The sequence below is a fragment of the Apodemus sylvaticus genome, chromosome 8, assembly GCF_947179515.1.
Source record: "Apodemus sylvaticus chromosome 8, mApoSyl1.1, whole genome shotgun sequence".
NCBI classification, from domain to species: Eukaryota; Metazoa; Chordata; class Mammalia; order Rodentia; family Muridae; genus Apodemus; species Apodemus sylvaticus.
In genome coordinates this window covers 63,683,630-63,696,063 of record NC_067479.1, presented here as the reverse complement: position 1 = coordinate 63,696,063, position 12,434 = coordinate 63,683,630, and the positions used below count along the sequence as shown (strand labels likewise).

Genomic DNA, 12,434 nt, shown 5'->3' with positions numbered 1-12,434 from the left:
CCTCTGTCTAGTCTTCTTAGGAGGATAGTGTATTTCTCCTGATCTTCCGGGGAGGAACCTTTTGGGTGTAGCCCAGTTGCTGTTTTGTGTTTAGGGCTGGCAGTGCTGGTCATCTTCCCATGCTGTCTTCCCAGGTCTAAAGACCTCTAGATGATTTCTAGATGAAGCCATTGGGCACTAAATGCAAAGTGGAGCCTTTCATTTCCCTGCCTGGTCACAGAACTTGACGTAGAAGTCATTTTCCACCAAGATGAATTCTACCTGGAAATTGTTGTTAACACTGTCTCTTCTATTACCTGCCTACATCATACCTCGTCAGGAACTCACAAGCTTGCTTCTGATGTGAGGGATCCACCAGAGAAGACCACTTTGATATGGAATCAGAACAATAGAAAGTATTTATTAGCAAGCCGAAATCCCAGTGCAGTCCTGAACCTTTCTCTGAGATTTTTTTTTCTGTGCATGTGTACTTATGTACACACTTGTGTGTGTGAGAGTGTGTGTGGTGTGTTTGTGCATGCATACACACACACTACACACCATACACACACACACCACACCACAGTTACTATATATAGGGACTTTTCCGGAACTATTGACTTTTATAGATCATTTTTTGGCATTTGGTATTGCCCAGTTGCTGGGTTTCAAGGCCTGAATAATACTTACATCATGGCGTTCTGTTGTGCTAAGATCTGGGGGCCTTTAACATTCCCTACTAGGTCTATGGACATGAGTCAAATTAGAGATTTATATTATCTCCTTAGCACTAGTGTTTTAGAATTTATTGTTTTACATAGCTAAGTAGGCAGTTGAGTCCTGTAGTGAACAGCAGGGAGCAAAAGGATTAATGGCCCAACCATAGACTGTAAGTAGAGAAGTTAGCCAGAGGGACTTTTGGTTGTTAGATTCTTGATGGCTGGGTGTCTTAGTTGGGTTTTTACTGCTGTGAACAGATACCATGACCAAGGCAACTCTTTAAGGACAACATTTAATTGGGGCTGACTTACAGGTTCAGAGATTCAGTCCATTATCATCAAGGTGGGAATATGTCAGCATCCAGGCAGGCAGGGTACAGAAAGAGCTGAGAGTTCTACATCTTCATCTGATGGCTGCTGGGAGAAGACTGGCTTCCAGGCAGCTAGGGTGAGGGTCTTACAGTACACCCCCACAGTGACACACCTACTCCAACAAGGCCACACCTCCAAATAGTGCTATTCCCTGGGCCAAGCATATACACACTGGGGTTTGTTTGTTTTTGTTGTTTTGATATTGTTTTGCTTTTTCTGACCATGGCTAAACTCTTTAAAACCATTCTTGACTGACTGGCATCGGAAGCAACAGGTATTTCCCAGTAGCATACAGAGATCTCCTCCACTCATAAAGAGAAGGTCTGATCCTCTTTGGTTGGAAGAACAACCTCAGCCAAAAAGTCTAACTGGACTTCCAGCCTGGAAGAGTTTTCTAGATGATCCAGGTTTGTGTCTACTTGAGTACTGAGTTCCTTAAAGTTTTTACCCCACCTTCCCCCCTACCCCATACCTTCCACTCCACCCCACCCTCACCCCCTTCCCCCACCCCCATCACCCACATCTCATTCCCCACAGCTAGTGCTGAGGTTCTCACTACAGAGGAGCTGAGATGCCTGTACCTACCAGCAGGGGCATGGGAATAGGGATGACTCACTGTGTGTGGTGAAGTCAGAATCTAGATTTTGATGGGCCCTGCCTGCTTTCTTCTATTAGAAATGAACACCTGTGCTGTACTATGTAGGAGGATGAAAAGTAGGGTCTCCTCCAGTGTAAACAATTCAGAAGATATGCATTTGCTTAAGCTGTTAGTTCAAGCAAGCCAGGTAGTCTCTAGAACCTGGAATATACTCGCTCAACTGCCATTCCTGGAATTATCCTGCTGTGTACGACTACAGGAGTCTGTATAGGGGAACTATCTAGTAGGTATTTCAGTGACATTAAACAGGCACCCTTCTCCTGGAGGACCCCAAGGGTAAACATAGGTTGGGTCCATTTATAGTTGCTAGGGCTGGAAGTGGCCAATGCCAACATAATGTGAGGGCCAGTGTACCCACTGAGACTCAACCTATCTTCCAGGTAACCATTCTCAACCAGACTTAGGTTAGGACCGCTGGCCATGCCTGTACCCCAACCCCCAAATTGTGTCGGCTCCAGGTTTCAGGTTGGGATTTTATGAACCCATATAAGGTCACCAGGCTTGAGCTTGTGGGCTAGGCCCAGACATAAGTGAAGCCAAGGTGCAGCCTCTCAACCGTCTAGTGAAGAGCCCCCTGGGTCTATTGCAGGCCTTGTAGAGACTTGAGAGAATAGCTAGTAATTTCTGCCTCATGAACTCGATGTGGGATGCACCTGGCCCTTAGGAGAGCAAAGTCTTAAGAGGTCAGCACTTTTTTTTTTCCAGCCCTAAGAACAAACTTAGTCTGCCTGTCTTGAGCTTTGTAGCCTTTAGGCACAACATAGTTTTCAGTCAACATTTAGAATCTTTGTCATGTTTAGGAAAATGTTGCAGGTGAAGGACCAGATCATTATTAGACCGCCGGGAGAGGGAAAACCCAACTTCATTATGATATCTGGCCTGGAGTAACTCAGGTTTAGTTTCCCCCAGATGGGTGGCCTGGTAGAGTTTGGTGAACATCTGTCTTGCAGTAATGGCAGAGAGTACAGGTCTTTGATCTGACTGGAACCACCACCTGTTCGCCTTGTGTTTAGCATCTACCCGTTTTGTCTACATGGTTTCTTTTTATATAGGTTGGGCTTTGGGGCAATTCAGGTTCAAGGAGGGTAACCAAAGGTCTGGAGAAGCTCACAGTGGGGCTGCCTTCTGGATGGCTAACTCTGCTACCCTATTTGTTTGGGCCCATGGGGATTCCCTCTTTGATTCCATTTTCAGTAAATAATGGCTACTTCATTAGTAGGGCCTGGATATTTCCTGTTTTTGATTTCCTTTTTGGCTAAGGTGAGGAGTCCCTAAATGTGAACTGACTGTGTATACCATGATGGTTTTCCCCATTCCCATTGAAGTCACTGTGTTAAGTCCAGAACCTCAGCCCTGTGGGCTGAAGTCCCTCAGCTGTCTTGTCCAAGGTCACAAGAAGTGATTTCATCTTGAATAAAATGGCTCCCTTCAGAGTACAATACCTCTTCTGCTTCTTGTAGCAGAGTATCTGTTAGGTTAGGTCTGATGGATTGGACCACATGAGTCATTTTCAGGTAAAGTGGGGAATCAGGAAATACGGACAGAAGCCAGATTTGCCTAACCTGCCAGCCCCGGAGAAGATGGAACAGAACACAGAAGCTGGGTGAGGGCCTTTCCTCAGGCAATAGCTGAAGCTGCTGGAGCCCATCTTTCACTGAGGCCACAAGAGTTTCTACATCACCAACACCCACCTGGATCAACTGAGCTGTGAGATCTTACTGGCTGGAGCTGGAGGGAAAAGAGCATCTCTTTTCACTGGATTGGTTCCAGGGGACCTTGCCTGTATCCACTTCATCATTACAGAATCATACCCTGCTGCACCTCCCATTTGGATGGTGAAGTCAGATAACCCTAACAAACTGCTCTTTCTGAGAGGCCATTTGGAGGTTATTTTCTGGCTAAGCTGATGATTAAATTGGATATGGGGCTGGTCCAGAAGTCTCTAATGCATTATCTGGGCATCATGCATCCACCTTCCTGGTATGCCCCTCAAGAGGGCCAAAGTTTGGGGGTTAGGAACAGTTCCTGGCCCAAAGTCAGTTTGTCATCTTCTTTTACTAGCATGCCTATATTAGCAACTGCTTAACAGACAAGCTGGAAACAAGATCAGTTCTTTTGAACAGATAGGAGACTGGTCACTTCCAGGGTCCCAGTGCCTGGGTGAAGACCTGCTTTGTAGGGTGGGGTGTCCTTCCCTCTTCCTTCTGAAGTTTTTTTTTTCTAATATCTGGGGACAACTGCATAACAAAAGGAATATTTTTTAGCATCTGTCTTTAATCATTTAAAAAAAGGTCTGGCAAAAATTATACAGAGCCTTCTTACCTTGATCAGTGTTGGAGGTCCCATTCCGGTCAGGCAGAGGTGAAAGACTAGGTGATTTTCAGTTTTGTTTCCTTTTGTTGGATTCCTTTGAGGTGATACGTAGCAATTGATCAAAGGGAGTTCCAAAGCCCTGGAATGTCTCAGATTGTGTACTCCATTGGATTTCTTGACCTCCTCACTCTTTCTTAGCTTTCAGGTGCTCTGAGACCCCCTTGAGAGTGGGACTGTGGGATCTCACTGGGCCTCTAGAATTGTTAGATTTCTACCAAAAAATAAAAACCAAAACCAACCAACCAAACAAACAACAACAACAAACTGCTCAAATACCAGTTCAAGCCAATAGAAAGAATTTATTAGCCAACCAGTAACTACACCGGGTATTTGGCACCCCAGTGCTTTTAAGCATAAAAATCATAGTCTGGGTTGACACGCTTCAGTTAGCAAAAACATGCAGAGGCAGAACTAGAGAAGCCAGAGGCAAGGTTAGTACATGTAGAGACTTTCCCAGAACTATGAATGTTGATGGTTTAGGTCTTTGATCTTGTTTTGGAGGTATTGCTGCCTGTGTGCTGGGTTCCAAGACCTGCATGGTATTTCATCATGTCTGTTGTGCTAAGGTGTAGAGGGTCCAGTAACGTCTAGGATTATATAATACTAATGCCATTATTTATGCTGAGAAACCCTCTCTGGAACGTTCTGTTAGTTTCTGCCCATTTACTCAATACAGTGACTATGACTTGACTGGAACTTTTACAACCCTAACTAGGTTGTTACAAACCAGCACAGGGCACTGTCTTCTATGACTTTTTTCTTAGACCTAAGCAAGACCTAAGTTAGACAAGAGCTCAAGGCCAACCGGACCTATATTTACAAATAAAGAACATAAGGGGGGGGGGGGCTGGAGAGATGGCTCAGTGGTTAAGAGCACCAATGGCTCAGTGATTAAGAGCACCAACGGCTCTGCTGAAGGTCATGAGTTCAAATTCCAACAACCACATGGTGTGGCTCACAACCATCTGTAACAAGATCTGATGCCCTCTTATGGAGTATCTGAAGATATTGACAGTGTACTTACATATTTAAAAAAAAAAAAAAGAACATACAGGAAATCCGCCCCTAGCGTGGGGTCTCCCAGCATGGCTTCCCAGTAGCATTATTCCTGCCTGAGCCTTGACTCAGGGTAGTAGTAAGCATTATTATTTAAAGGTATTTTAGTGGGTTGCCGCAGGCCTGGGATACTCACTGGGAAGCAACCATGCGCCTTTATAGAATTTGTAGGACAGTGTTGAAAGTGCTTGGTAGGTTGTCTGAGTCCTACCATGTGTCCTCTGCATGTGACCTTGGTGGGGACCTGCTCACCCTGAGCTAGGTACATCCACACAGATGTGAGGATGGAGAGCACTCACAGGCCTGGGTGTTCAAGGGAAATGGTGGACTATGTGTTGCTGTTGCCATGGTATGTGGCAGAAAACAGGAGCCAGGATGCTGCTACTGGCACCAGGGTAAGAGTCCTTAGTAGTCTCACTTCCTTCTAGACCGTATCAATAAAATCCTTGCAAGTCCTCTTAAGTTACTAAGTTAGACAGCTATTGATTTGGCTCAATGTGTTGTCTGTGGAGAAATTTTTAGAAACTTCTTAAGATGCAAAAAGTCTATTAAAGCAATGTTTTAAACACTATAAGGTATGGTGGCTCAGCAAGAAAAAAAGGCTTCTGCCAAGCCTGACAACTTGGGTTCTAGACCTAGGACCCACTTGGAGAGGCAGAACCTACTCCCACAGAATGTATTTTACATACATATGCATTCTACATAGCAAGTGCATGCCTACACACACATTCACAACTAAATTAAGGTACACACACACACACACACATCCCCATAAGATTCAAAAGATAGTAAAAAAGGAAATCTAGTTCTCTAAGAGTATGAGTAGACCAATGTTTAAGTGAATAGAACTCAGTCATAATACATGACTACTTTAATAATAAGCTCCAGGAGTACTTTAAAGACCTGAACTTTCTCTGAAGAATGTATTAAGTTGAAAGAGAAAACATCGTTGAACTGAACATGAACGTGCATCTTGCCCTAGTTAGCTTTAAGTATCATCAACTTGATAACACCTTAGAGTCAACTGAGAAGGGCGTCTCAGCTGATGACTGCCCAATCTGACTGGTCAGTTGGCATGTCTGCAGGGCATCGTGGCTCACCGTTCATGGTGCTGCTCCCTGCACAGATTGTCTTGGGTGCTGTAAGGAAACTAGATAAACATAGGCATGTGAGTAAGCCAGCAAACTCTGTTCCACTTTGGTTTCTGCTTCAAGCGCCTGCCCTGAGTTCCCTCAGTGGTGAAATACAACATGAAATAAACCATTCCCTCCCCTAAGTTGCTTTTGCTCAGAGTGTTTTTATCATAACAGCAGAAGGAGACTAAATCACAGCCAACCTAAACTGTAGAGTGGCTTTCTGAAAAATTCTGGCACCTGGCCAAAGGGCTCTGGGCTCCAAAGATATTTACTACAGTTTTTAAAATGCAAAGATACGGCAGACTTGAAGATGTTAGGAGGCTCACATTAATGCTTAGACTCCAACAGTGTTCTGTGGAGTCTCGATGCTCAACTCAGGACAGGTGGTAGGACAAAGATCCCATGACAGCCTTTAGGACTGAGGTCTTTCCTTCCCCTGCGTGGGTCCCAAGGATCAAAATCAGGCCATCAGTCTTGGTGGCGACCACCCTTTCCAAGTGAGCCATCTCACCTGTCCTCAAAATTCCTTTTACACATTACTTAGAAACTATCTTCACAAACCTGGAACAAAATGACTCTGAAAGTTATTTTTCATTGTAGACTTAATTGGAAGACAGTGGAATTGCTAGTTGACAGCAAATATTTTGAGACAAATAATCCTCTTTATTAAGTTGTTATCAATTCTTAAATGCAGAAGCCAGACTGTCGAGTGGCTTTTAAAACTTAGTAATGCCTGAGCCGTATCTTAGAGCCACTGGGTAAATTCTGTGAAATACCCTGCACTTGTCTACAGCTCAGAAGAGCTGACCCAGGTACAGGTGGGTACCTTAGATTATTCCTCTTGTAGGCTTTAGTTTACACATTAGAACATCTCAGTGCACCAGATGTGTTTGGCCATGGCCCTTCCTCCATGTTGGCAGGAAGGTTCGGTGCTCTTCCTGATTCTGTGCAGAAGGGACACAGAACTGCATGTCCTGGGGGGTGCTACAACAACACTGCATTGGTTCTTTAATTAGAACATGACTATTTCCAAGTTCTGTGGCTGACATGCCTTAGGTGTCACCATATTCTAGTAGCTTTTGAACAATAGGTTGTACAAGATATTTATAATACTTTATATTTGTGTAATTATGTGGAGGATGACCAAAACAATTGGTTGTTATTTGGTCTATACTATAATCACAACTGAAATGGAATATAAAACTGCAGAGCACTAGCTAGGCTGGTGGCATCCTAGCACTTGAGAGGCAGAGGGAGAAAGACCCCTACAAATTTGAGGTCTACATACCAAGGCCCTGTCTCAAAAGCAACCAAACAGAGCCAGAAAACAGAACAAGAAAGAACTTCACAGATTGATATCTGGAGAAAGAAAATGAAATAATAGTCTCATCTCTGTATAAAATGAAAGCTCTCGGCTGCTTTCGCTGGGAGAATTCCTGTTTCTGTCCCAGAGTTGCAGACTCATTCATTCATGAGTGTACACAGTAGCTTGCCTGTGAATCAGCTGCCTTTGTCTTCTTTTGTGTCTGTCTGGCGAGGAGCAGTCTGTGAATGGGAAGCAGCCATCTGCCTGCAGTGGGGAGGAACCGGCAGACTTCGGCTTTGGAAGAGAGTTAACCACAAGTTCATTCTGATGGTGTGGATAATGATGGTGCCCCTGCCTCATCTGGTTGTGAGGATCAGCATGTGTAGAAACCCAAGTTCTATGTGGGGATTCCAATCCCATTCCCCAGTGTGGGCCTCACAAGAGCACCAGCAGCTCCATGCACCACAGCAGATGACTTGAAGGGAGTATTTGGAAGCAGAAGAGCTCCAGGAGAGAGTTAGTTAATTTGTTTTTCTGTTTTTGAGGTGATTTGGTGTGTATGTAATGGATTATATATGCCCCAAACAAAAAACAGATAACAAAGACTCAGAAGTATGGAATTCTAAATTTTGTGTCATAGATAGTAAGCTCCTTACATCTATGAAATAAAAAAAAAAACCAAACAAACAGATCTTTGACCTGGAGTAATAACTATAGTTATTGTATCATTTATATCATAGATTTGGAACACTTAAGCCAGATATAAATACAAGTTAGGCCTTGTTAAGCAAAAGGTCATGCCACCCCATTCTCTTTAAATTCGATTGAGGTAGGTAGAGATAGATAGAGAGAGAGAGAGGAGAGAGAGAGAGAGAGAGAGAGAGAGAGAGAGAGAGAGAGAGAGAGAGAGAGAGAGAGAGAGAGAGAAGAGACTCATGTGGAGGTTAGAGGACAATTTTCAACACTCATTTCTCTCTATCATGTGTGTGTGTGTGTGTGTGTGTGTGTGTGTGTGTGTGTGTGTCCTGGGAATCAAACTCAGATCATCAGGCTTTGGTGCAAGCACTTTGACTTGCTAAACCACCATAGTGCCCTGCCCCACATCTCTTACTACTCGTTCTGGGACTCCATTCTGTGATGGAGATGAAGTACCATATGTGCCAGATGCAATCTGCTGACTTGGGACCTGGAAAGCTACAGGGTTGTGAAGCCCCAGGGCTTGGCTTTGACAGGTTTTCACAAGAGTTCTCTTTGTGTGTGAGCAGAGGTGAATGGTGTGACTGGAGCCGAGAGCTAAGTTGGAATGCTGGAGTGAGGGAACAGACTACAGGGTCATGTGACTCTGAGCCAGTGGTTAGCAATCTGGCAAGAGGCCCCAGAGCCTATCACAGAACAGTTATCAAACATGGTAGGTCACAACCTCTACCTTAAGTCAGGTCCAACCACCCATCCTCAGTTAGCCAATAAAAAGAGCCAAATTAATAGTGGAAAGCAGAAAACAAATTACTCAGTGTGGCCATACTGGGAAGATGCCTCTTTGGCCTTCATTACCTCATTTGAGAGGCTTTTGCTGGCTTTCTATCTCTGGCAGAGTACATGGGGAAAATGATCCAAAGAAGACAAGACTTATTTTGGCTCGTGGTTTCAGTATATGGTCATTCCGCTCTGGCTTCTTGACTTGGGTGAGGCAGAGACGCGTGTGGTACAGCAGAGTTCCTCATGGTTGTCAGAAAGCAGAGAGAGAAAACGGAGGGGGCCGGAGAAAATAGCCCCATCAACAGACACTTCCTGCAGTTTGGCCCACCTCCTAGTTTCCACCCCACATCCCAGCAGCCTGTTAAACAGAATCCATTAGAATCCTCATGACCCAGTCATTCCTAAAGGCCACATCTCTGAATTCTACTATACTAGGATCAAGCCTTTGACAAAACCTTTAGGGAACATGTCAGACCATAACTGGGCCCAGCTAGCTGGAATATTGGGCAGGCCTCAACCATGGCGCGCTGTTATAAGAAACCTATTTATTGATTGTGGCACGCAAGAACAAGCAAAAGAGTTTGGAAACGAGTCTCAGCTCTATACTGGCTGAGGACCTTGGTCCCCTGCCCAGGAGAAAGTACACTTCCAGTCCTTGCTCCTCTCTGCAGGCAGCACCACGGACAGCTCCTGCCGGTCGCGTGCAGTGAGTGGTGACTGCACTACCATGCAGGCAACACCACGGACAGCTCCCACTGATCTAAAGTAGCAAGTGGTGCCCCTCTGCAACATTACTCAACACCAAGGCCTCTAGTGGATCCCACCTTTCCAGCCAGTGTGCTCACCCAACCCCTCAAACCTCATGGGTGATCTCAGGTCCGAATGTTGCATAGACTCTGATGGCAGTGCAGTGAGCCACAACCAGAAATTTAAAGGTAAGATAAATAGAATAAAACAGGGTAACCTTTCCTTAATGGAATGCCACTTGCTTTTTCATTTGTACACATGTGCGCATGTATGTGATTGCATGCTCAACGAGGTGCAGGGAAAATTTTTATTTAATTTTTGACTCCTGGGTTGAAAACAGGAAATTTTTTGAGGAAAAAATGCTTCAGGCTCACATTCCCTTTTGGGCAGGGGACAAAAAGGATCCTCCTGTCTCAACTCCCAAACTGCTGGGATTACAAATGTGTGTCAACTTGTTTCCTGTTTTAAAAAAAGGGGGGGCAGGCAGTGGTGACGCTCGCCTTTAATCCCAGCACCTGAGAGGCAGAGGCAGGCGGATTTCTGAGTTTGAGGCCAGCTCGTTCTACAGAGTGAGTTCCAGGACAGCCAGGGCTATACAGAGAAATCCTGTCTCGAAAAAACAACAACAACAAAATGGGTCTGGGAATCAAACTTAGGCCCTCAGGCTCGCAAGTCAAGCCCTTTGCTGCCTGAGCTATCTTCCTCGGCCCATAAATGAGGGCTTTCTGAAGAGGGAAACAAAAGGATCAGTAAGTACATTAAAAGGCGTTTGACTTCTTTGTAACACAGGAATGCAAACTAAAGGAATGCCATTCGTGTCTATCACAGGGTACAAATTACAGCAAGGCTGCCAAGCAATGGCTCACATATTCCTGGGGGATTCCAGGTGTAGTTAGTAATATCTCAGTAAAACTAAAGCTGATCGTCCACCAATCACCTGACACTCCAAGCTAGGCGTGTGCTCCATAGTACCAGTTTTGGTTGCTAACCCATTAGAAATAAAAATAATAAATTATAGGTATTTATTAGTAGAATATTATATAGCTGTCCAAAGCTACATTTGTATCATGGGAAAAATCTGGCAAAAACTATTGAGTGAGAGAAAATACTTACAGAGGCTGGAGAGATGGTTCAGCAGTTCAGAGCACTTTCTGCTTTTGCAGAAGACCTGAGTTGGTTCCCAGGTCCCATGTCAGGTGGCTCACAATCACTTGTAACTCCAGCTCCAGGGGATCCAACAACCCCTTCCCCGCCTCTGAAAGCACCCTCACATATACAGGAACATGCGCACCCACACACATACATATAAACAAAACATTAAAAACAAACCTATTTATAAAAGCATGGCAAATATTTGCCTTTTATAATTTTACATGTATGTGTGTGCATAAGCAAGTAGTAACTAAAAAATTTACCAGAGTGATTCACAGGAATTCGGTGCTGTGTCACCTAGTCACAGGAAGGGGAAGGGTATGTGTAGGATGCTCAGAGTTTCAGTTGTGCGGCCTTTTACTATCGTTAATCAGGTTTGAAATGTTTCTTTCCTAAAAAGTCCCTAGTAATAGCATTCCTTCTTTTCATTCAGAAAGCTTTTATGATTTCCATTTCCCTGAGTGGTAGGGTCCCAGAGTCTTCATCTGGAATCCCAAGTTAGATAAGGTCTTAGCTCTCAGACTCTAGTCTCTTGAGCCAGCACTTCCGTCAGTGGGCCGGAAATTCAGCCATAGAATGCCAGGTCATGCCCTGTGCTTTTCTCCACTCCCATGTTACGGACTGTGTGGTTTTGGTAGTCATAATCTACTTACTCCATTACTCTGTTATTCTGTGACTTTACACATGGGACTCCCCTTTCAAAACCTATTAAAGTGCTGCCTCATTCTTTACATCATCCAACCATTCATGCCCCAACCCTCTTATTCCCCCACTCAATTATCTACCTAATTATCTATCTACCCATACTCCTATTTATCCGTCATGCTTGTTTATCCATATTCACCCATCCACTCACCCAACATTTCATTCAGCCATTCATTTGTGTTCACTCATTATCCCAGCCCCCCATTCATCTGTCTAACCACCCACCCACCATCCACGCACCCCATTCATCCATCCATGCATCCACCAGTTCATCTAACCACCCTCTCATTCAGTTATCCACCCACCCACCATTTATCTGCCTACCTAACCATCCCTTTGACCCCTGCCAATTTACTGAGCCTCTTTAGTGTGCAAGTCATCTACAGCTTACCTTAATTTCCCCCAATATAAGTCATTGTACCTTCTGCGAGATCTCTGTATTGCTTTGTGTCTGTAATGGATTTTAGTCACATTAGCATTTATCATCCTGGACTATACATTTTTAATGCTTTGTACGTACAGAAACTCATTAAATATTAGCTGAAGAAATAAATTAGTCTCAGGTTGTCTGTCCACAACACTGAGATCAATGTTGAGATGATGGTTCCGTCCTCATCACTTGACTTGGAATACTTAATGTCTTAACTCCTCGTTGCACAATTTGCTTGCACATACCAGGTTCCCATATTTGTCCTGGTGAGGAAAGGAGGGAGGGAGGGAGGGACAAGGGAGGGGGTAGGTGTGTATCAGATCTG

The 12,434-nt window shown here is 44.4% G+C and overlaps 1 protein-coding gene across 1 annotated transcript in view; it reads left to right on the top strand.

Moving 5' to 3' along the window:
- The window catches only part of Xkr6 (XK related 6), a 206,961-nt gene that overhangs the window by 57,476 nt on the left and 137,051 nt on the right, over nt 1-12,434 (top strand). The gene's annotated exons all lie outside the window — the stretch shown is intronic.